Raw genomic sequence first — 23,067 nt, forward strand, 5'->3', positions numbered from 1 at the left:
CCAGCATCTCATAACTGAACTGGTTCTGATCTGAGGGATGGGATCAGATTCCACCAGCTGATCAGGTGTTACCACAAACCTTTAGTTACAAGGAACTCACAGACTCACACACAGGACACAAGGCTGATAAATGTCCTTCATCATTTAGTTTGACTGGGTTCTCTTTATCAACTTTCAGAGACATAGAGGCTGTTTCTGTAACTTGTCTCAGGTTTTCATCAGGAAAAGGCTCTGATCTGTGCAACTACACCAAAAAAATGACAGACTTTGCAGCTTTTTGAATAAATCTGATCAAATTCATGCGCTGTGCCGACATAACACGGACTCGCCGGAGCAAACTTTCACTTCTTGCAAGATAAACAAATGATTACGAGCCCACATGCTGCACACACATTTAGTTCAGGTTGCTTTACGTGGATTCTGGCTGATACTGCAGCAGTAATGTTCACATAACTGAAGATGCCCCTTCCTGAACAGATGTCAGACACTCAGTGGAGGATAAACAGTCAGTGAATGTGTGAAATAAGATTTAAAAGAGGCTGCGTGAAAGGAGGTGTTATGATGCTGTATGCGACACACAACGTCACCCTTGTTTAAACTCACAACTGAAGGCAAATCTGGTGGTTTCATCTTCCTTTCTTTCCCGACAAGTAGGAAATAAACCGTGTCAGTCAAAGAACCGCTGTTAGTCTGCTGTAATTCTTTGTTGTTGTCACTGGAGGTAAAACCAGGGGAAGTCGGTAAAGATTTTAATCTTAAACCTGGACTTAAAGGAAGCTGTGGTAAAAGGCCATTTACCTGCTGCATCGTCTTGCACTGAAATCACATCTATCCCCGTTTCTTATCGAGACTACAAACAATGTTCACCCCATCAGCATGAGGGAAAGAAAACAAAATAATGTCACATCCCTTCAGTCATGATTATCTGTTCAGACCGAGTGGCTGTCGATGGGAACGGAGGGCTGTTCGGAGTAATAACTTGAAATTGGCAGTGTGCATAATAGCATGGTGGTGGAGCAGGTTGTCAGGGAGTTGATTCTTCTGTTCAGAAAGCGTTTCGCTTTTCTTCCAGACATGGCAACACCTGCAGAAAACACACATCCACTTACAAGTGAGACCACATTAATCAACTCCCACCATCCACGACTTGAGAGAATTGATTCATTATTTTGCATTAATGCATCTTAAATATTCAGATTACTTTAACCAACAAAGTGACAGGAACTGTGTCATTGTTCTGTGTTAATCTAATTTATGTGTGTTGCTTTGATTTTGCCCTGCACTTCATATGATGTGTGCATGTGAAGAAGACTGTGAATGTTCTGAACCCTTTGTCTGGTTCTGGTTTATTAAACTCAGCTCTGTGTCTCCAGAGGTTCGTTTGACATCCTGCAAATTCCCCAAGGTCCAGTTAAATGTGTTTGTGTTCATAACGGCAGCAGCAGATTATGTGTTGGTGCATGTATGCAGGAAGCAATGACAATAGAAGATGAAATAAAAAATATATATAAAATAGATAAAATAACAAATCTTTTTTCAGATATGTCATGCAACGTGCTGAAAGGACGGACTGGTGGTTGCAGATAGATGTAGAGAATTTTGAGGTTAGGTCAACACCTTGTGCTGTTCTTCATGTTTTTTTGAGTTGTTCCTAAAGTGTTTTTGTGTTTTTAAATTGCTCTTAAATTGCACTTGAAGACCTAAGAGTGATTCTTAATACAGCATTTCTCGAATGCACGGGGTGTCTGAACACTTTTTTCCACCGCTGTAGTTTTATAAACTGAAACATGTGCCAAGGTTGACAGCACACAGACACAGTGTATAAGCTCCTGTGTTTGGTAGATGTTCTGTTCTGGTTTTGTCAGTTTGTGTCAAATTAAAAAAACAAGTTGAATAATAAAAAAAATTGAACAACATAAGAGAAAAACAACATTAAAAACACTTCATTCACCCTCATGGCACAGACGCTCTTTAAAATAACTAATAACAACTATGACCTGGATGACTGAGAACCTTCCCAGACACATGACAACTAGTAAAAGAAATTTAAGTGTAAGGTATAAAAATAGAAATAAAATAAAATGCTAATAAGATTAATGAATGATTGGTGAAATAAATGCAGTAGGAGAGGAAGGATGATGTGAGGTGCAGTAATATGGATGGAGTCACTGTTTCCAGAAAAGCTGGATAGAGTTTGGTATGAATCATGTCCTGTAGCGTTCTGAGACTTAAACTTGTTTTTATTGTCATTCAACACCATCGGTGCATATATTAAATGAGTTTTCATTACCTTCGCTCAGAGACACATTTATCTACAATACACATATTCACAGAATATAAAATAAAAATGCTGGAATTACTTACAAACAAGTTTAAAAAAAAAGATAAAAACAACAGAATAAACTATAAACTGGCAAGTGATTATTCGTTTAGTTTATTTATGTCACAAATCTGCACGGTGGAAACGAAGCTCTGGTAGAGGAAGCAGCATGTCAGTCCAGTGATGTTGGCTAGTCTGGTGAGGATCCTATGGGTGGGTGGCTGAGGTGCAGGGGAGTTGTCCATAGGTAAGAGCTTGTTTATTGTTTATTGTGTGTGAGTGTTCATCAGTCTGACAGCCAGGGTTCACTGTGGAGGCTGAGCTTCGCTGCCCGCCTATAGTCTGCTGTAGTGGATGAGATGGATTCTCGTTTGTCCAGTGTCCTCATGTCCCCCGGTGAGACAAACGTCTCTGCTAAAACTAGGTAACTAAATACAGTTTGGTTAGAAAAACAACAACAATAAGTAAAGTTATTAAGTTTAAAACTCTATGACTGGCCCTGTTCTATTCTGGACACTGTCTTTGAAAGGCTTTTAGATTGGACAAACATTTAAGTACAGGTGTGTGTTTCCTAAATGGGGGGCGAGGGTTGATGCTACCCACTCCCCTACAACACAAGCTGAGGTTCGAAGCCGAGCCATTTGCCCTCTCGTTTCATTTCACAGCGACAGCCTCAAATTAAAGGGGCGTACAACAATTAAAACGTGACAGCGGTGTAATTATAAAGTCTGAGGTTTTCCCCTGTGGGTGCGCTTTGCTTCTTTGTTCATTATAAATTAAAACATACAAGAACATAAACACAAGACATGAGACTGAGGGACAAAGTCCACAAAGTTCTAAATTAAAATCCAGGAGGTGAAGGTTCCTTCCAGGTCAAAGTACATCCAGAAGAGTTTAGTTGCTCTTGGCCTCCACAGATCTGAACAATGATTAATGTCTTTGAATAAACACAAACCAAAACATAATATTTTAGTTTAATTTATCGATGCTTTGAGTCATTTTTATGCAGAAATGTAGAAACCTCTGAGTGTTGCAAATCATTTTTCAGCACATATACACACACACACACACACAAACACACACACATAAAAATATATATATACGCTTTCTAAGAGTCCTGACGCAGAGAAGAGCATCACAGCTGGAGTGTTTCCGGGAATTGCTGCAGTACATTAGAGCACCGTCCCAGAGCTGTCGGACTGAATTCTGGTTCCCGTTTGCTTCTGTGAACCCTGCTGTGGTTTAATACCAGATGTCTGAGTCCTTAATGCAGCCGGGTACGTTCTAAACAGTCTGTGATGAGTCTAAAAGCTCCGGCGAGACTTCCTCCTCGCCCTGGAAGTCATCGCACTGTCAGGCCTAATAATTCTACTTTGTACTTGTTCCATTACCGTATGTACAATATATATACACAGTATCTGTCTATGGGCATATACAATTTAAGTCACGCAAACACTTTAAAAAAAAACAGTCCAGAAATTAAGTTTCACATTTATGACCCGGCTCTGTAGTGGAGAGGAGAGAGGACAAACATAAACAACCGTATGGAAACGGTCCTGCAAATAAAGTCATATATTTTTAATATGTGGAGGGACTCAAACAGCACAGCCAATAACTGAATAAAAACAACTGAAGCGGACAATAAATAAGAAGTGAAGGCCAATGGATGCTACTCTCAATATATATCTAAACACACAAACAGAAAAGAAGTAATGAGATGCTAGTAATTCATCCAATATATATATATATACGCATATTGATTGATTTGTTTATTTAAGTGTCATGCACAGTATTGTGCTCAGCCTACAATACAGCTTATGATACACTATACAGTTTAAACAATTCAAAGGTGGCAAGCAGAAATAAAAGAAATCTCATGAGTCCATCAGCTCATGCAACAACAAAAAGATAGAAAAATGTTCCAGAATATAAAAAACCATGATAGAAAACTGTACAGTGTCTTCTGTCCATGCATACATATAAATGTTTCTCCTCCTTTACGTACGGCTGCATGTAACAGGCGATGACCAGTACGCTGGTCATTAGAGTTAAATGAGGGCTGGCACTTTGATTCAAGATTCAAGATCATTTTATTGATCCCCGCAAGGAAATTACTTTAGCCAAGAGTCACAAGATAAGACAGAACATATATGAACAAGACATAGACACAAGAGTAAGAATAAAACAATAAAATAAAAGAATAAGAATGAGGTAGAAGTAAAAATAACAAGCATGAGGCCTGAATGGGCTGGTGTTGCAGTGATCACCTGCATTTATCATTTAGTATGAGGTTGAGTTAGGAACAAGTTTTCTGCAAAACAAAAAAAAACAAAGGTGTAGTGAGTCTGCTTGGATCAAACAAAGATGAACAAGTTGTTTTTTGGCAGAAAAAAGTCTTCACGTGTCCATGACGATAATGTAGCTCACTACGTGTTAACACTTCCTACAACAAAGTTTCAGCTTGTGTTTTATGTTACGATCAAGCTCGAGGGCTGTTATATAAAATGGAGACCTGACAACAAAATAAAAAGTTTATTTAATTATAAAAAAAAATAGGAGTGACATGGTGAGTCTCTGCAGTGGTTCCTCGTGAAGAAATGTGATGGACTAATAAAGTTGTTGCCTACACTACAAGGTGCTGCTGGACCTTCTTGACCTCTCTACAGTTCATCTTCCTCCTCAATATATATACAATTGAAAAAGGAACAAAATAAAAATAAAATAAGTATATTTTAATATCTCATTATTCAGTGTTTTCTCTAAAAGTAATAATACTTAAAGTGCTTTACATTCCTCTTCTTCATTGCTATATGTTGTGAAAATCATCTCTTTATACGTCTTCCCTAATTGTGTAACATTTTCTCTGTGTCTGATTTCCTCACTCAGTGTTTTCCAAAAAATCTCCCCACAAACAGATATGCACACATGCTTTTGTGTGTTGTGCAAAAACAGCGAAGTTTAAGGTTTAAATTCCCTCTGAGATTATGAACGCCCTCTCTGCCCATGAACATGTTTTGTATATTGTTAGGAAGTAGATTATTTCTTACTTTTAACATGATATGTGCACTTTTGTATTCCACCAAATCTCTAAATGTATGGGGCCTTTAAATCCCAACAAGGTGAACATTTGTAACCAAAGCCCTTTAACTTTCGAACTCTCTCCTCTAAGAACACCAAAGTTGTGCCTCCGTTTTCCATCCACTTAAGTGTTTTCTGCTGTGTAATGATTACTGCCTCCTCTAACCAGGCTGCTGACTTCGCTTTACAGTCCTTCATCTTCCTCCCCAAGTAATCAAACCGTCTGGAAGTGTGGTTATCGGACAAGGTGTAGACAGGATCCCATCTGAAGTATCTGAACGCTTGGAACTCTGTGGACCTTACGCCTCTTAATGGATTTATTATGAGCTACACTTTAAGCCTGAGAGCAAGAGCAAAGCACCGGGGGGGACGGTAACAAGAATGTATTCCGGAATATATATTTTCCGTAAGGTAGTTGCCTCATCACAGCCTTGGAAAATCATGGCAATGTTATTTTTCATCTTGTGAGAAGGAAATAACTGGTCATGACAAGGCTGGTGGAAAGAAGGAAGGAGGGAGGGAGGTAGGGAGGGAGGGAGGGAGGTTTGAATTACCAACACCAGCCCAGAGCTCAGAGAGCTGCTGGATGTTTAGATGCGGTGATAAATTATTGATGCGGGGCCTGTTAAAAAAGGCCAGTTCTCATTTGATTACAAATCTCATTAGGGCTTTACAAAATATGCTCTAATAACAGAATCTATCAATGTAATCACTATGTAAAGAGACTGAACGCTGTCATTATATAAGGCTCACAGCTCTGAGCTATATAGGCTACATATGTAGGCTTTAATGCATTTATTAGAAATTCTCATAAAAGGAAACATGATGAGTTTCTATAAAAGTGGAACATAAATTAGCCCTATATTAGAATGTACTGATGAACCTTTTTTATCCATATTTAACACATGCACACACAGAAATTCCACCTTTTAAAGCATGCAGTGTGTTCACTCCACAGACATGAAACAGTGAAAATATGTAGCCGGTTTATTTATAAAGATCCTTTAAGAGATCCTGTGTAGTGATGAATCCATGGAGGATTTTCACCAACTCTGCAGCTCAGTGCAGCTTTTTACACTCATATAGTGAGACTGAATCAGTCTGAGGCAACAAGATAAAAAACAAATAAATAAACTTGGTGGACACAAAACCTTTTCACTGCAAAAATCATCACAACTTCTACAAACTGCGACTGTAGTGACTCTGCTTCCTTCTCATGTGTTGAGTGCAGTGTTTGACTCATGGATCATAGCGTCCTGGTCGTACTCACAGAGCTCCTGTGCTTTACTTTCTTTTTTACTTTTACAGAGCCTAACTTTTGTCACCAATAGCATGTGGCGTTCCCCAATGTTCCTTTTTAGGCCCCATCTTATTTCTGTTATATTTATCAGTTCCCCTAGGTCACATTAGATCTGCATAATGAATGAACTTTATTGTCAATGAATGAAATGAAATCAGTATAAACACTGTTATATGCAATAATGTAAACAGCAATGTGCAACAATTGTACATGTGCAATTCCAACCAGACATGAATGCATGAACATATGTGGGATGTGTTGCATTTACTCAACTTTGTCTCACTTACTTTCATAGCTACTTGTTTTTATGTAGCACTGATGGGTCTAGCTTGGCAATTTCACTGTCTCCACAACAATGACAACATTCATTATTTCATTCAACTTGAGTTTAAATGCAGTCTGGGAACAATCATTGTCTTCTCTCTAACTCAAAGACATGAGGCAAGACAAGGAGGTCAAATGACATAAAAGTAGAACAATCAGTAGCAGTGCATAAAATAGAAGTAGTAGATTAATAAGTAGCAGCACAATGACATGAACATGAAGCGTGAATGTGGGAAGATGACTGAACCGCACCAGATGGGGTAAAGCGTTGTTCAACCTGTTAGTTCTGGGTCTTCCTTGCAAGCTTATTGGTGAACTTTTTATTGACAGTCCTAACTATCCACTTTATAAGGAGTTTGTCTGCACTCCCCATGCTACCTGCACTGTTTGCACTTCGACCTTAATGTGTCACGTTTTTATTAACAGTATTTTTATTACTTTTATTGTGGTTATTGTGTTCTGTTGATGTCATCATGTTGTCCTTGTCCACTGTGTCTTTGATTTCTGCTGCAAAATTAATTTCTTTTGAGATATCAACTACTCTGAACAGAAGATGTCCACTGAAGGAGAGCCATCCCGACGAGGCTCCACACGGTGCAGCTTATAATACCTCAGATGTGTCACGTCAAACGAGCAGGAAAGATAAATGATGTCTTGAACTTCTAAGCATTTACTGTATGCTGAGATTCTTGTTAAACCACACACTGAACACTTCACATCTGTCCCTGTCTCATCATCTCAAACTTCAAGCCTGTAGTAAAATAAATAAATAAATAAATAAATAAAAATCTATTTTTTATTCTTGCTGCAACTTTGAAAATCACATCTGCAAGTTTGTCGAGTTGTGTTTTTTATTGTCTAAAACTCATTCCAGAGTGCCCTGCATACATAATATTAGAGTATTTTCCGTGTTTTGTACTGATTAAATGTTTACATATTTTTATCCCGTGTGCTGTCCTTAAACTGCCTCCTCCTGCAAGGCTGCAAAATTCTCCACAGTGGGTTAAAGGATCTTAACTTTTTTTTTTTCTTAAAGTTGTAAATCAAAAAGTTGAGCCTATACAGGGTATGGAGGTGAGTCTGTTCAAATTAAACCAGGAAAACAGACTCTTTTATTGATTACTTTCAAGGCTTCTCACGGCCGAGTTCCAGAACATATTGGGGGAGTTGCTCTCCACACAACAACTTCAGAATCAGAATCAGAATCTGAAGGAAATGTATTTATCCCAGAGGGGCAATTATCAGGCCAAAGAACGGTACATAAAATCAGAGAGCAAGAGAAGGAGTACACAAAGGTGGGTGGGCAAAAGCAGCCGAGTGTGTGCAATGGCAAACCTGCTGCCAGTTACAGTATGAGCGGTTGCTACGAAAACAATAAGGCAGAAGTATAAAGAGTCGAGATGTATAGTATAGTCAACAAAAAAAGTATTTAAAGATAACAAAAGGAAACTAAAGCTGCTGCAGTCAAAGCAAAAGCAGGATAACAAAAAATGGCAGGGTAACTAAAAATCATGGCAAGGTGACAAAATGACTAAACAAAGCAGAAACATAAAATGACTAAAACATGGAGACAAGGCAAGAGAGAATAATTAATTAATTAATATCAATGCATCATCAGTTTCAGCCTGGATAACGTTATGGGTTAGAATAAACTGTGACTGAAATTATGTTAAGTTAATCATTATTTGGAGGATCTTTATTCCATGTTAATGCTAACAGCAAGCTAATGCAGCATTAGCTGTGTGTTTCAGGGGCGTCCAAGCAGAAGTTGCATTTACTACGTTATCCTCCACATTGGCTCCACTTCTACTTCTTTTAATATCTTCACTTGATAAAGACAGACCAGACTTTGTCCCCTCTGTGTCTTCCTTTGGTCAAATCGTCCATCCAGTGAGTGAGAGTGTAGGGGTCGGTGAATATAGTCTCATCAGTCAGTCAGCTTTTTAAAATAACACTCATGGTCTCAGGAAGTGAGTGTATTAGTATATTCTCTAATATATATGTTTTCCTCATCCATTCTTGCCAAAACAGTCCGTTGACATATGCTAACCGTCGTTTACAGGCTATAATGTTTGAGATATTTTGCCTCCAGCTAAGCCCGCCCCTCAAAAAATGTCACACTGTTTACAAACTGTGAAGGGGTCTATATACACAAGAGGGCTGAGGTGAAACTAATGAGGGCGGAGCACACAAGGAGAAACCAATGAGCTATCAAGGGCCATGAAAAAGACACATAACAAGTATGATAAATACAAAATAAATGTCAAAAATTTAAAATGGCTTAATCACCTTTTAAAATCAACTTTTATTTTAACTTTATTTTTTAATCATATATCATATTATAATTATTTTATGTGCCTGATTTGTTGTTTGCTATTCGTTTTGCGTCTGCAAACATACAAACTAAGGAGATTCCATCACTCCATTGGGATGATAATATTGACTTGCTAATGTGTTACCCATAAAAGACAAGGTATTAATGGTGAAAAATCAATGTGTGCAACAAGGGCAAGTCTTGACTCGTATCTGAGAAAGAAAAATTTCAACGTTTAAAAAGAGCAGCTCATTTAAAACAGGGATGAAAATACCTATTGTTGCAGTGAACACAATAAAATGCTACAGGGGATCGATTGAAGATGCAATAAAATGACACAAGGCTCAGAGAAGTGGACTGAATGCATCTGAGGATGTGGATGTTCTCAGCTCTCAGACACATTTAAACATGGTGCAATGGTTCCAGCAGCTTTAAACAGTTACGACCGACTGTAGCGACGCACTCAGACTCACTGTGATTGATCATTTTAATCTTGAGAGCAAATCACCGAGGGGCCACATTCTGCTGTGATTCTGCTTTGATAATAAAACAAAGGTCTATCACCGCTGGTTTGCTTTTTTTATTATTATTTATCTATTTATTTTTTAGTCTTTATAATAATTTAGCTTTTTTATGTGAATATATTTTATTTCACATTACTAATGAGTGACAATGTGAAATATTATATTTATTATTGCTGAAATGAAAGATTTCTTCATGGGTGAGAAAACTACCTTTTTTTTGTGAATGTGCCTCAATTAATGAGCTTGGTGGGAGGAGGCTTGCACAGTTAAAAAGGCTTAAAAAGGCAGTTAAAAAGACTTTGCAATTTTTTTGACATATCTATATATATTTGCACTCTTGGAGGTGGGCACAACAAACTCTAACCATAACTTTACCCAGAGCAGATCTACTGGGGGGGCAGTGGGTCATCATTTGTTTGTTTCCATATCATGTCACTTATGAGGCTGTGTATACACAGTTTACGCAGTCACACACACCAAGATGGTAATATTAAAAGAATAACTGAAAGGCATATTGTTTGGACACACCATGGCCTGTGGAGGGGGGGCATTGATGACCACTTGGGGGCCACTGGGGCTGAATGCCCCATCATAACACTGACTTTACCCCGACCACACAGACAGTCTCACAGACATCTGCAAAGTAGATCTGCTTTTGTTTTGAACATTTAGTTTTAAAGAAAGTTTCCTGTTTGATATACACCCATCAGTATGCAACTCGAACACTTCCTTAATTTGATTTCCACATCTCAAGCAGTAACATTACCACAGTCTGAAACGTGGGAGAGAAATGTTATCACGCCTCCTCTGGACGGCTGTTTTCCCTCGATGACGTACATAAACAAGAGCCAACGCACAAATAGCACAGGTTTCTTAATGCACAGAGAACAACCTGATGGAAGAGGGCAGAACTTCTTCACTTCAGTCTCACTGGGGTTTTCACAAATTAAGTGGCTCCTTCCAGTTCTACTCCTACGAGTTAATGGGTTGAGTGAATGAGCCGCCACAACTTTTAGCAAATAAATATGTTCAAGAGGTCATTTAGGATGAGGATTTTTTTATAACAAATGATCAAACAGCAGTTTAATTCATGTCCATGGCTCCTTAAGTTCGCCCTGAAACCACTCATGCGCTCTCAAGTAATCCCAGCTGGACGTTAACTAAGTAACACTTTTACATTCAGGCTGTGGAGGTTGAATAACTTCCACACCCACGTCTGCCTGGTGATTGCAGACTCTGATGAAAAGATGTTCGGCTCTGCCTGTGAAAGCCTGTTCACTGACGTACTGTATTTAGAAACTGGAAATCAGAAACAAAGGAGGACAGATTTAACTGAGAGTATTTAAAAGTCAGATGAGTGCGCCGAGGGCTTTGAGATGTGTAAATGAAGCCTGACAGGACCAGGACATCCGGAGTTGACTTTAGAAAAGAGGAAGCCTCGCAGGAGCTTTTAGACAGGAGTCGGGCTCTTTATAACATCCCTCTGCATTAAGGACTCAGAGAACTGGCTTTAAACCACAGCAGGGTTCAGACGAGGGCACAGGAACCAGAATTCAGCCTGACAGCAGAGGCACCGTAACACACAGCAGCAGTTGCCCAAAACATTCCAGCTGTGATGCTGGTTGCCGCATTCAGACTTGTTTTCCTAAAAAGGAAAAGTTAATGCAGCATCTAGTTTTCTGTATCAACAGGATAGTCCTTACATTACAAACAAACTCCAAAATTCAACTCCAATGTGCTCAGATGATGTATTTAACCATCACAACTTATAGCTCTGGCAGAAGCATCAACAGTTCCCAATGGAGAGACTTCAGGCCAGACAGAAACCTTTGTGAGTGGAAGAAGTCGAGCTGGTTTCCAGACTATAAAAACAAAGCCAGATACAATGTGTACTTTTTTGTAATTCAGTTTCCCTCCTAACGTATTTTTCATACTCACTTACACTGCAGACAAAAGTTTGGAAACAACTTCAAGTTTCTGTTCAGTGTCTTTTTCAAAAACCAGCATGAGTTCTATGTATTCTGGGATGCATTTACTACACGATTACACTTTTACACTTTTATTGATATGAACCATTACCTCAGACTTTTAGGTGTACGTTAATGTTACCAGACCATTGCTGAATAAAAGAAGGGCTTAGTTTTAGGGTCAAGAAGATTTGCAAGATAAGATAAGATAAGATAAGATAAGATAAGATAAGATAAGATAAGCCTTTATTACTCTGAAGAAAGAAAAGCTCAAATATCTTCTGATAAGTTACTCTTTATAAAATAAAGATACAAAGTAAACAAAGTAAACCAGTGAAACTTTGATCTTTTACGTACAAATTTGATCTTTCTTCCAAATGTTTGGCCTGTAGTGTGTCTTGTTTGTCCTTCAGCCCCCTGGTTATTTATAGTCCAGTCTCTTCCACCTACAGAAGCCATATTGTCCCACAGTGTCTCTCCTCCTGTCTGTTCTCAGCTCATGCTGCGTGCTGTTGGTTTACTTTTCCTTGCATTGTTTTTGAAATCTTGTATCAGCTCCAGTGAATTTGCTCACCTTTCTTTTCTTGCCTCAGTGTCCTGCTTTTGGTCATGATGCAATGAATTGTAACAAACTGATCTAAAACCAAAGACGGTTGGAGATGTTGGTCAGAGACTGCAGCACCCATAGGGTCCTTTGTCCCGACAGCAGTCAAATTATTTAACATCAGCATTTCTCAGCTGTTGTTTCCTCCATGACAGACAGACTCCGGACTATAAATCTCAGGATCTCAGGAAATGTGCCTTTCATTTCATTCTGTGCAATAATTCAGGTTCACACAAATATCCAGTTTACTGTTTTTATTGTTATTTATTGTTGTTTTCAAATCTGTTGGTTCAGTCAATCACATTTTTTATTAATTAACTTTACAGTTTAGACGCTATTAAAGCCTATGATTCAAACTAACGCTGCTAATCTCCACAATTAACTGTCACCTTTCGTCAGTCAATGGCCATAACCATCCGTATATAACCATCTTGTACTGAATAGAATAGGTGTGCTTTGTGCTATTTCTCTTACTCTTGGTGCTGTCATCGTTGAGGTGTAGCTGGATGAGTGTGCATATCATTCATATCAGGGTCGGTAGTTTGCGAGTCCGTGATGCAGAGCAGTAAATGTCAGTGATCTTTTGACTTGGTGTTGAAGGTTAGAAATGTAAAAGCAAGAAGCCTGTGAGTTTCTGAGGTGTATTTACCAGACAGGCAGCTGAATCAATTTCAGCCATTCTCTTTTAGACCGTGATGACTTGAAAAAATCATTAACAAAAATCAGTTGTTTAACATCAAGTTCTTTTATTGATTTTTACCTCAGCCTTCTGATTCTGAAATGTTATTTTTTACTCATCTTCTTTGTTCTTTTCTCGCTCCCTCTGTGTTTGCCTCATTTTTCCCACATCCATCTCTCGCATTGTGCATGTAAAGGTAAATGTTATTTTAATGTCAAGCGCCTTTTTTTCTCCCCACCTCCCTCTTACATATTGTTATTAAATATAAGTGGTATTTTAATGTCAAACTCTCTCCCTCTCTTCTCCAGGTAAATGATCTTTTAATGACGATTTCTCACGCTCCCATTCTTAGAAACAGCATTTTAATGCCGCCTGCTTTCCCCTCACATTTCTTCTTTAATTGTCAGTGCATTCATCACATTTTCCCTCCACGCTTCACCTCTTATGTTTCCTTCACCTTGTGTCACTTTTCAAATCCATTTGTTTTCCTTATTTTCGTCCTCCTACTCCCTCCTTTACCTCGTGTCTCACCTTGCCTACTACAATTATTCTTTCTCTGCTCAGCCGCTCACTCGTCCCCATTTTTCATTTGCAATTGTAAAAGAGGGATTAACGCCGACTAACTGGAAAGAGAGAGTCAAAGAAACCGAGCAAGTGGACACTGGACCGATATGAGAATTGGTTCCAAGTAATTAATTAAAGCCACAAATAAGATTTGTGCTCTTATCGTTCTCGCTGTGTTAATGGTAATGAGCTTGATAGACTGTTATATCAGACCTACTGATGCCCTCCATCAGATACAACCCTTCACTGCCTCAAAGAGCCTGGAACATCTGCAGACCAGCGCAGTTCATTCAGTCAATTGAATATTCGTTATCTTTAAAGCAATGAACTCTCACCCAGTTAATATAATGGTTTTAGGATAAAAAAAAAAAAAATGAATAAATGCACAATGAACTATGAGATAAGATGATAATAGACCTGTTTTATGAGCAGCAGGATCTGTGTTGGTATATGATGGGTCTCCATACATCGGCCACTTTATTAGATACACCTTGGTAGTAAAGGTTGGACCTCCTTTTGATTTCAATTTTTGGTGTCAGACTTTCAACAAGCTGTTGGAAACATTCCTCAGAGATTTTTGTCCATATTGACATGACAGCATCACACAGCTGCTGCAGATTTGTCGTCTGCACATCTATGATGAGAATCCCCTGTTCCACCACAAAGGTTCCTCTATTGGATTGAGATCTGGTGACTGTGGAGGCCATTGGAGAACAGTGAACTCATTGTCATGTTCCAGGAACCTGTTTGAGATGATATGAGCTTTGTGACATGGTTCATTATTCTGCTGGAAGTAGCCGTCAGAAGATGGTCCACTGTGGTCATAAAGGGATGGACATGGTCAGCAACAGTACTCAGGTAGACTGTGTATTGTTCGGTCTCGACAACAAGCATGCGTTTCACATTTTAGTCATATACTATACTATTATACTAAAGAGAAGAAACTATCATAATTTGATTAATTCATGTAACATTCCTTAGATTTTATTTTGTGGAGATTCTTCTCTTCCTGCTGGACAATCAGTGTCTTTCATGTCTCATCCTGTCACCCTTTAGTACTGGTTCAGTTTAGTTTATTTCAAACATACAAAAACAACAATAGATAATAAATGGAATAAATAATCATGCAGGAAAGGACACAATGAATGTAAATAACGCTAAATAAAAAAAACATGTCACTTGGATTTTATTAAAAGACTGAATAGACTCTTCCCTTCATGCTCTTGGGATAGACCTTCAACTAATCCAAGGCATTTTTTAAATAAATTCAACTTTGTGGTGCTCATACGACGTGTATCTGATCTCCACAAAAAGCTCTTCTATATGATTTGATTAGTCCGTTAGAACTTAGCATGAACATAATCAGCTCCCCATGAAGAGACTCCAGACTCTCTCCAGAGAAAACTATTCACTCTGTTTCATCATGAGGCTGCTGAATTTATTTATCTTTTTTTAACAATTTGCGACTGATTTGGGTTTCAGAAACTGTGTCTGTGCTGGAAGGATAAGATGTAAGAGTGCGATGGACAAAGTTTGTTCATGCATAGGACACGTCTGACTTTAAACATGTCTTCCTTATGTGTGTTTGTGTGATAAGAATCTGAACCTGTCATTATTTATTCAGATGCAGGAAAGACGTAAAGACACGACCTAAGACCAACCCCTGTCCAACCTCTACTCTTTGCATCCATCTCTCTTTGTCCTGCATCCCATTTTTGTCTTTCTTTGTCTTCTTTTTCATCTTTTATTCTTTGCATTTCATGTTTTTTCTGATTTCCTCCAGTTATTTTGCTCTTTTGTTCATCTTTTTTCATACTTTCACCTCGTTTGAGCCCTCTTGTTTATTTTCCATCTCTTCACCTTGACTTCTCTTCTTTTGTTCACTTGTTCCCCCATTTTTTCCCTTTTTTATTCCATCATCTTGCTTCCTCCATTTTTCATTTCCTCGTTCTCTTCTCCTTTCTGTGTTGTTTTTTGTTCTCCTTTCATTTATGCCTCCAAACAAACTTGAGCTTCATTAGATTTGTCCCATCTACCACAGTGGCGGAGGCGGCTGAATACCAATGAGCTTCCAGAGGAAGTTGCAGTAATCTGAGGCGTCAGCCTGCTGAGTGGAAAACATTTTTTTTTTCCTGGAGTTCCATGAACTCCAGCCAAGGAATCCTGCAGATCGGATAATAATAAGATGTCACTGCAGCCTTGTCTGGGAAAATAATGTGCTGGCTCTTTGCTTTTCCGCTGGGTTTTTCTTTACAAGGCGAGTCACTGATCCAACATATGAATAAGACTCAGACTCGGAAGAAGAGTAAAGCAGTGCAGTGTTTTTCTGATTCATGGTTTGTTTATTAGATATCATGCACACGGGCTTTCAGACCTGTTAACATGTGACCGGTGAATGCGAAGGTTCACAGACCGCAGTAAATCTAATTCACTGACTGAAGGTCAGATAAAGCCAAACACATACTTGTGTTCATCTTCAGAGTCCATGTTAAGTCTTTTATTCTCAGACGGTGGCTCCTCTCAGTTTGGGAAAAGAAGGAAGGTGTTTATGATCTCAGGGTATATGAGACAGTTTTGTGTCATTCTGATTTTCTTGTAATGATCTGAGCTTCAGTCTCTACTTAAAACGTACTTTTATCAGAGAACCTTTCCAGGTTTTCTAACTTTTTTGTGTGACAGAAACAAATATTAAAGAAACACAACAACCTAAAATAAGTGGTTATTTCCATCGTATGCTTATGATGCCACATGAACCTGCTGTCAGTATCTTTTTGTTATCCGCTTGGGTTCCCTTACATTTTCTCTTTTTAAATGATCTTTACTTCCTGTCTTTATCTGTTCCTGCCTCTCTAATGTCTTTTTGTCTATCCTCCTCCCCTCATTAGTTTCACCTGTCTCTCGTTACCACAGCAGTATTTCCTATTTTCTCTTTTACTCAGGGTTTATTTTGACCCTTGTTGGTTTGCTGTGGAGTCTTTGGTTTTCTTTTTGTATTTTCTTGGCACCGTTATCTTTTTGTTTGGACTATTTTTGTGTCATCCTGCCTCATTGTTCCAACTTCTTTTAGTGAGTTTCAGGAGCAGGAACACACCTCAACCACACCTAAACCTGTGGAGTTTAAAGGGGAGACGTCTTTGTCCTAATCGCATTCAGCAATAGCTGTCCGGCCTTTAACAACTCTCACTGCGACTCTTTTCTGTCTCTATGTCTCTTTTATTACTGGTTCTGCATCACTGCCTCCTCCTCAGAAGCTCAGTACGAAGACGAGCTTCAACACAATGTGTCAGTCAGCAGCAGTCGGCCCATTAAAGAACTCATGAAGCCCTGCACACTGTGTTCTGTTCCTCTCCATATTGTTACTGTCTTTTCCTCTCATGCGTCTTTCATTCCTTCCCCTCCCTGTTAACAAAGTGATCTCTCTTTATCGCCTTCCTCTTTGCCTCTCTCCCACTCAAAGTACAAATCCCCCTGCCTCTGTCTCAGCAGGGATCCTTTTAATAAGGTCACTTCAGAAAACCCTCACAGTTCAGAGGAAGAATTCTTTTTTTTTTTTTTAAGCACAAACATAGCATCACACGCACAAAAAAGGAGAAAGCTGAAAAGTGAACTCCACAGAAGTATATTTTTATTTCAGGAATGGTTTCTTCCACTGTCCCTTGTTTTAATTATTTGATGCTATAAAAACAGGCTGTGACATCATCATTATTGACAGTTGTCAATGGCAACCTCTCAGTGAAACAGTCCCATGGGAACATGTGCTTATACCCTGTACTTATTTTATTTTTGTCACACCCTCCTAACATTTCTTTGTAAGTGCTGGTCAGTCTTCATAAGCCTTTTAGATTTTATTTAATCTCTTCCTTCTACATTTCGTGTTTTCTGCTAATACAGGGCTGGAGCTGTTCATGTCTCTCAGCTGAACAGGAGATCAGGTGACGTGATTAATATATGTTTCTGTCGCTTCTCTTTAGGAACGATGCCAAAGGCTTAATGCACGACGTGCTTCAAAGTACATTACCTATCTCAAGTGAAACACGGGTTGTGTATATGTTTTATATCATATAAAACACTGATGCAAACACCCAAAGAGCAAAGCCAACATTGTTAATGGTTCTGACTTCATCCATCCAGACAGGAAAAAATAAATGTATAAATAACATAGTGACTGAATCACTTTCTCATTACATTTGGATAATGCTGAGTAACTCTCACAGGAACGCACACACACACACACACACACACACACACACACACACACACACACACTGGTCGACTGGCTGAAATAATGCAACTCTAAGCCTCCCAAAAATGCCTCATATGGCTGAAGGCTTTAAATCCCTGTTAAGGCTCAGCTCGCGCTGGGAATTTTAAATTAATAAGCTTTATTACTGAAGTTGTAAATAGAATGTAGCTCTAATGCTCTGATCATTATGTTCAAGCAACAGTTTGGTTAAACATCCAGCATTAGCGGCCACTAGATGACCTCTCTGTGACGTTACGCCAAATTGGAAATAAAATCCACATTTTTTTTGCCAAATCCACAGAAGTTAATGTAGCATGAAATTTATATTTTTATAAGAACAACTACATTGCCAGTGTTGCACCTCAGGAGGTGGCGTATGGTCGCATTTAAAAGTCTGATGTGTCCATTCAAAAAGAGGAAAAAGACATAGAAGCTTATTTAATAGGTTTGTGTGTAGGAGTCCTGGTGTTTTCCTGCCTTCAACTCTAAAGAATGTCAGGTGTACTTTCAATGTAAACCAGGAGAGTCAAGCTGCACACACTTCATCACATTCAGCAAAGATCAAATATCTAAGATGTAACTGATCAGTTTAATAAAAAGAAAAGTTGCAGCTGACGGTTTCATTTGTGTTTGCAGCAGGTAAAGGGCAAGAATGTGGCTCCTAAGGATGCTCCTGAGCCCTTTGAAATGTGTACACGGCCCACCTGCATTCATCTTCATCAAGGAGCATCTCTATATTAGTTGGAGCCTTGGTCATGTTTAGTTTCCCCAGTCTGACTCTGTCCTCACCTATAGACTCATTCCCTCTTCCTTTGACTCCAGCATATACAGTAGATTTACATTTGGAACATTGTAACCTCCGACCAAACTCCAGTGAAGTATATGCTCTATACTTTCTTATTTGAGATCTGTGCACTGATGCTGCTGGATGCTGAACTAAATGTTCCTGAGGAATGTGAAGAGCATCTGTATAGTAAGTTTTTGGCTGTATTTTGGCTTCGGCTGAATATTTTTCATTTCCACTGCAGAATAACAGCACAGTACATTAAAGCTCATTCTATTTCCTCACTAAGATTTTTGATCATTTTTCTCTCTACTCTATAAAGCACAGGTGTCAGATCCCAGAGGGTCTAATCTCGCCCTAGCATGAATTTGCAAATTGCAAAAATTACATAGACTGCAATTTTTTTTTTGTACCAAAGCTGTGAAGGAACAAAACTCTGTGTTAAAGGGAGAAAATATGGAACCATGTCACTTGATACATTTACATGTATGTGAAAAAAAATAATTATTGCCTTAATCCAACTCTAACTAGTATAAACACCTGACTCTGATTAAGAGACCCAGGTAATGTGCTGGTGTGTGCCAGAACAAAAACATGCAAAGGAGAAGAAGAAGGTAAACAGAGCTGGTAGAAGAACTGTCTGAGGGATAGCGCCATCTATCTGCACCATAAGTAGCGCGCACATTAAGTACAAGATTAAAAAAGTTGTACTATCAGCCATCTGGTTGTTGTTTATTATATGACATAAAAGGTCAGCCAGAATGGAGGCCGTATTAATCCGCTGAAAGGACACATATCGCCACCTAGTGTGGAGGAGGAGAACATGTTCCCATCAGTTATTGGATTTTCTCTGCAGCATGTAAACTGGGACAAGGACCACATTCAGAAAGTCTAATTTCAAGCATTAAGCTGTGCATGTAAATGCACTGAATGAGTTGAATGAGGCTGAATATAATTGTATTTATTTATTTATTTATTGTTTAAGCACCATTGTGTTTGCAGAGAAGAGTGTTGCATGCACATGTTTGGCCATGTCTACTAGGAAGTGTAGGTGTCAAAGACAAAGACATACAAATACCTTTCAGAATAAACAGAATAAGAGAAATGTACAGCAGCGCGACACTTGGAAAGCCGGAAAAGTTTCAAGTTTCCCCAACTTTTTTTTTTTTTTTTTTTGATGTAAACTGGAAATTTTTCCGCCACTTAAAGCTTCATCACATCACTTGTTCTTAAACTTTATCTGGACCTTTAATACAGCATACTAGATAGACCTGTGATCTACACATACAATATATGCATCTTTTATGATTATTTGGTTTTTGTTCTGCAGTTACCTTATGACTGCACCTCACCCATCAAACACCATGGAAGGTTCTGAGTAACTTTTTGCTCCCGGAAGGATGATTTTCTAAGCGTGAAGGAGAAAAGAGGCATCTCATGTGAGGTTAAAGACTGCACTGAGCCATGGCGCTGCTGTGTGGATGTTGCCTTTGAGATTCGGTAAAGCCTGTGTCTTTTTCCCTGTAATTTCACACTCTCTATGGCCAGAGACAGAAAGCGCAAATGAGCCCATTTGTCCAAAAAAAAATGCCAGCAATTAAAGTGTGAATTAGACTGGTCCAGGTGCTCGAGTGATGCTGCGCGGGGCGCAGAGAGAATAGGATATAAAACCACAGGGAGTAAAAGAGATTTCCAGCACAGCACCAGGACTGGGGAGCTAGGGCCGGGCCACATGGGGAGTAACTGATGAGGGTCTTAAAGTACCTGAGGAACACAGAAAGTGCTTCTCTAAAGGGCCCTTTGTTGGGGCAGGTTAAGGTATGACACATCAGGATCTGCTCTGTGTTCTCAAGGTGAGTGATTACTGCTGTACTCTGCAGGGGATAGGAGTGTGGAGCTGCACAGTGGGGAGATTAGCTTCTAGTAAGGAGACCCAGAGCGTTTTTGATAAGTTTCTTTCCCCTGGTTTTTACATTTTTTTTTCCAGTTCTCCCAGAGGACATGAGCCTTGTGCAGGGAAACAGCTCCATGTCTGTCCTCTAATTATTTAGAGCATCACTTTAGATCTAGATCATCTTTAAATCTCGATATTAATGCATGCATCGGTCGTTTCACAGGAATCCTACTTCTACAAACATCTGGTTTGAACAATGTGTTAATAATTCAACATCTCTGGAGTGTTTGCTTGCACAGTATTGCAGCAATTTAGTGGTTTAGATACAAGTAGCTTTAAAAACTAACCGCAAACATCTCTATCACCAAACAAGACAAAGTAAGAGTCTGGTGAGGTTTGTGGAACATTAACAGATCAACCCACTGTAGCAGGCAACTTTATACGATTGTTACAACATCATACGGATACGCAATAAAGATATATTTCAAGCAAATTAGGTAAAACGTATCGTATATGTTGCCATATCAATATTTTTTCCCACCCCCACTTGGAACAATTCAAAAAGTCTCCTCTCACTCACTGCAGCCACAGCCGTACACCAACGCCACATACATCAAATCCAGCAGAAGCATCAATGTTGACATAATTAAATGACACAAATATACATAAAAGACTTAAATATAATTGTTTTTACCCATCGGAACCAGAACAACACCAGAACAAGAAACAATTTACAGTTCTCTTCTGAGCCTGTCAGCCAAGGGTAGCGCTCATAGTTACTAACCTGCCTGAAAGCGGCGGATACACTCATTCCTCGGCTGGGACAGGCTAGCTAGCTCCGGGGTTGCGAGGCCTTTCCTCATAGTATTCAATTTTTCCTGCAAAATCTGCTGTGAAAATGGCTTTTTAAGAAGATCTGCAACCAAGTCCATAGCCTCTCCTCCTCCCACCAGCATGAATTCAAAAAATAGCTCCCCACAGATGAACATGAACCGCTACCTTTAGCTTCAATGGAGCTGCTCTCTGGCCATCAAATGCTGACGAAGAATACAAACTTGGAAATGTGATTGGTTATTATGATGTGTTTCCAGATTCAGTTGCCTGCAGCAGTTTTAATTGTGGAGGTCCAGGCAGATTTCTCCAACGACACATGACGGCTGAAATATGATTGGTTAAAAGCTCTACACCACAGCTGAGAGATAGAGAAGAAATACAATGGAAAGAATAGGCCAGAGAATCATTTAATAAGATTAATGGGAAAATATTAAAATGTAAGATTTGATAAAGCTATTTCAGGCAGAGAGGTCCTTGTTCATCCTGACGTTGAATCACTGTCAAACCAGAACTTCAAATCCTATAAAGATTAAGTGTGTGAACACAAACCCCGGTGGAATTATGTGTTTTCTGGGAATTTATTGTATCAGGGCCCTTTCTCACATTTCTTTGAAAGGACAATCTGCACTCTAGGATTTGAATCATTTTAGACACACACAGCTGCAGTGTCCTTGTTCCTTCCATCTGATAACACTAAGACATGTAAACATCACTTGGAATAAAAAAAAGGGGGGGGATCAGACATGCAGGCAGGAACAACAGTCTAAACAGACCTTGAAGATTTCCATCAATCCTCTGAAATAAATCAAAAGAGGAGTGAGACTAATTTGATTTCCTTCTGAGCTGTTATGTTGGCTGAACATGGCAAACCAGCTTTAAATTTACTACAAACCCAGCTGGTGACAGACTTCTTTTTGAGGCGTACCCTTAAGATACCGCTGCATGTGACGGGATGACATATGACTGTATCACTGCTACTCCTCTGTCCATCATTACATACAGCCCACCCAGAGGGTTTGTTTGGCCCTGCAGATCTTTGCAGAAGCATAATCACTTCCCAACGGAGAAACTCTGGCTGGCTTTCAGGCTTGCAAACAGTAGACATATTCCCAGTGGAAAATGCAGAGCATTCAGCCAGATCATTTTTTTCAAGGACTGGTGGAGACCAAAGCAGCTAGAAGTACAGATAACCCTAAACTCCAGTGGAATGATGTGTATATTTAAGTTTCAGGCCTGTGATCTCTTTTATTTCCCTCCAGAGGATTCCAACATTGGTCTGTAGCATTGGTTTAACTGTGTTTGCACAAATATAAAAATAAAGAAATGCAAATATTATTCTGAATAAATGGAAGAAGCTCAGATGACAGGGTGACATGGGCAGAAACAACAGTCCAAATAGACTTTGAAGATCCACTGCAAACCTCAAGTCCAGAAATAATAATAGAGGATGACTGAGATTAATTGGATTTCCTCCTTTTCATATTTTATGTTCTCTGCGAGTGCACGACTGGAGCCGTTGACGTGGAGCTGATAAGTCGGCTGTTTGGTGGAGACTGAGGTTTTATTAAGCTCATTCTGCCTTTTTCAGCCAAAGCCATGGAACTTTGTGAAGAATGAGCTTTAAAGGCAAAAGCGTGG

Source organism: Mugil cephalus, chromosome 9 (genome assembly GCF_022458985.1).
Source record: "Mugil cephalus isolate CIBA_MC_2020 chromosome 9, CIBA_Mcephalus_1.1, whole genome shotgun sequence".
Taxonomy (NCBI): domain Eukaryota; kingdom Metazoa; phylum Chordata; class Actinopteri; order Mugiliformes; family Mugilidae; genus Mugil; species Mugil cephalus.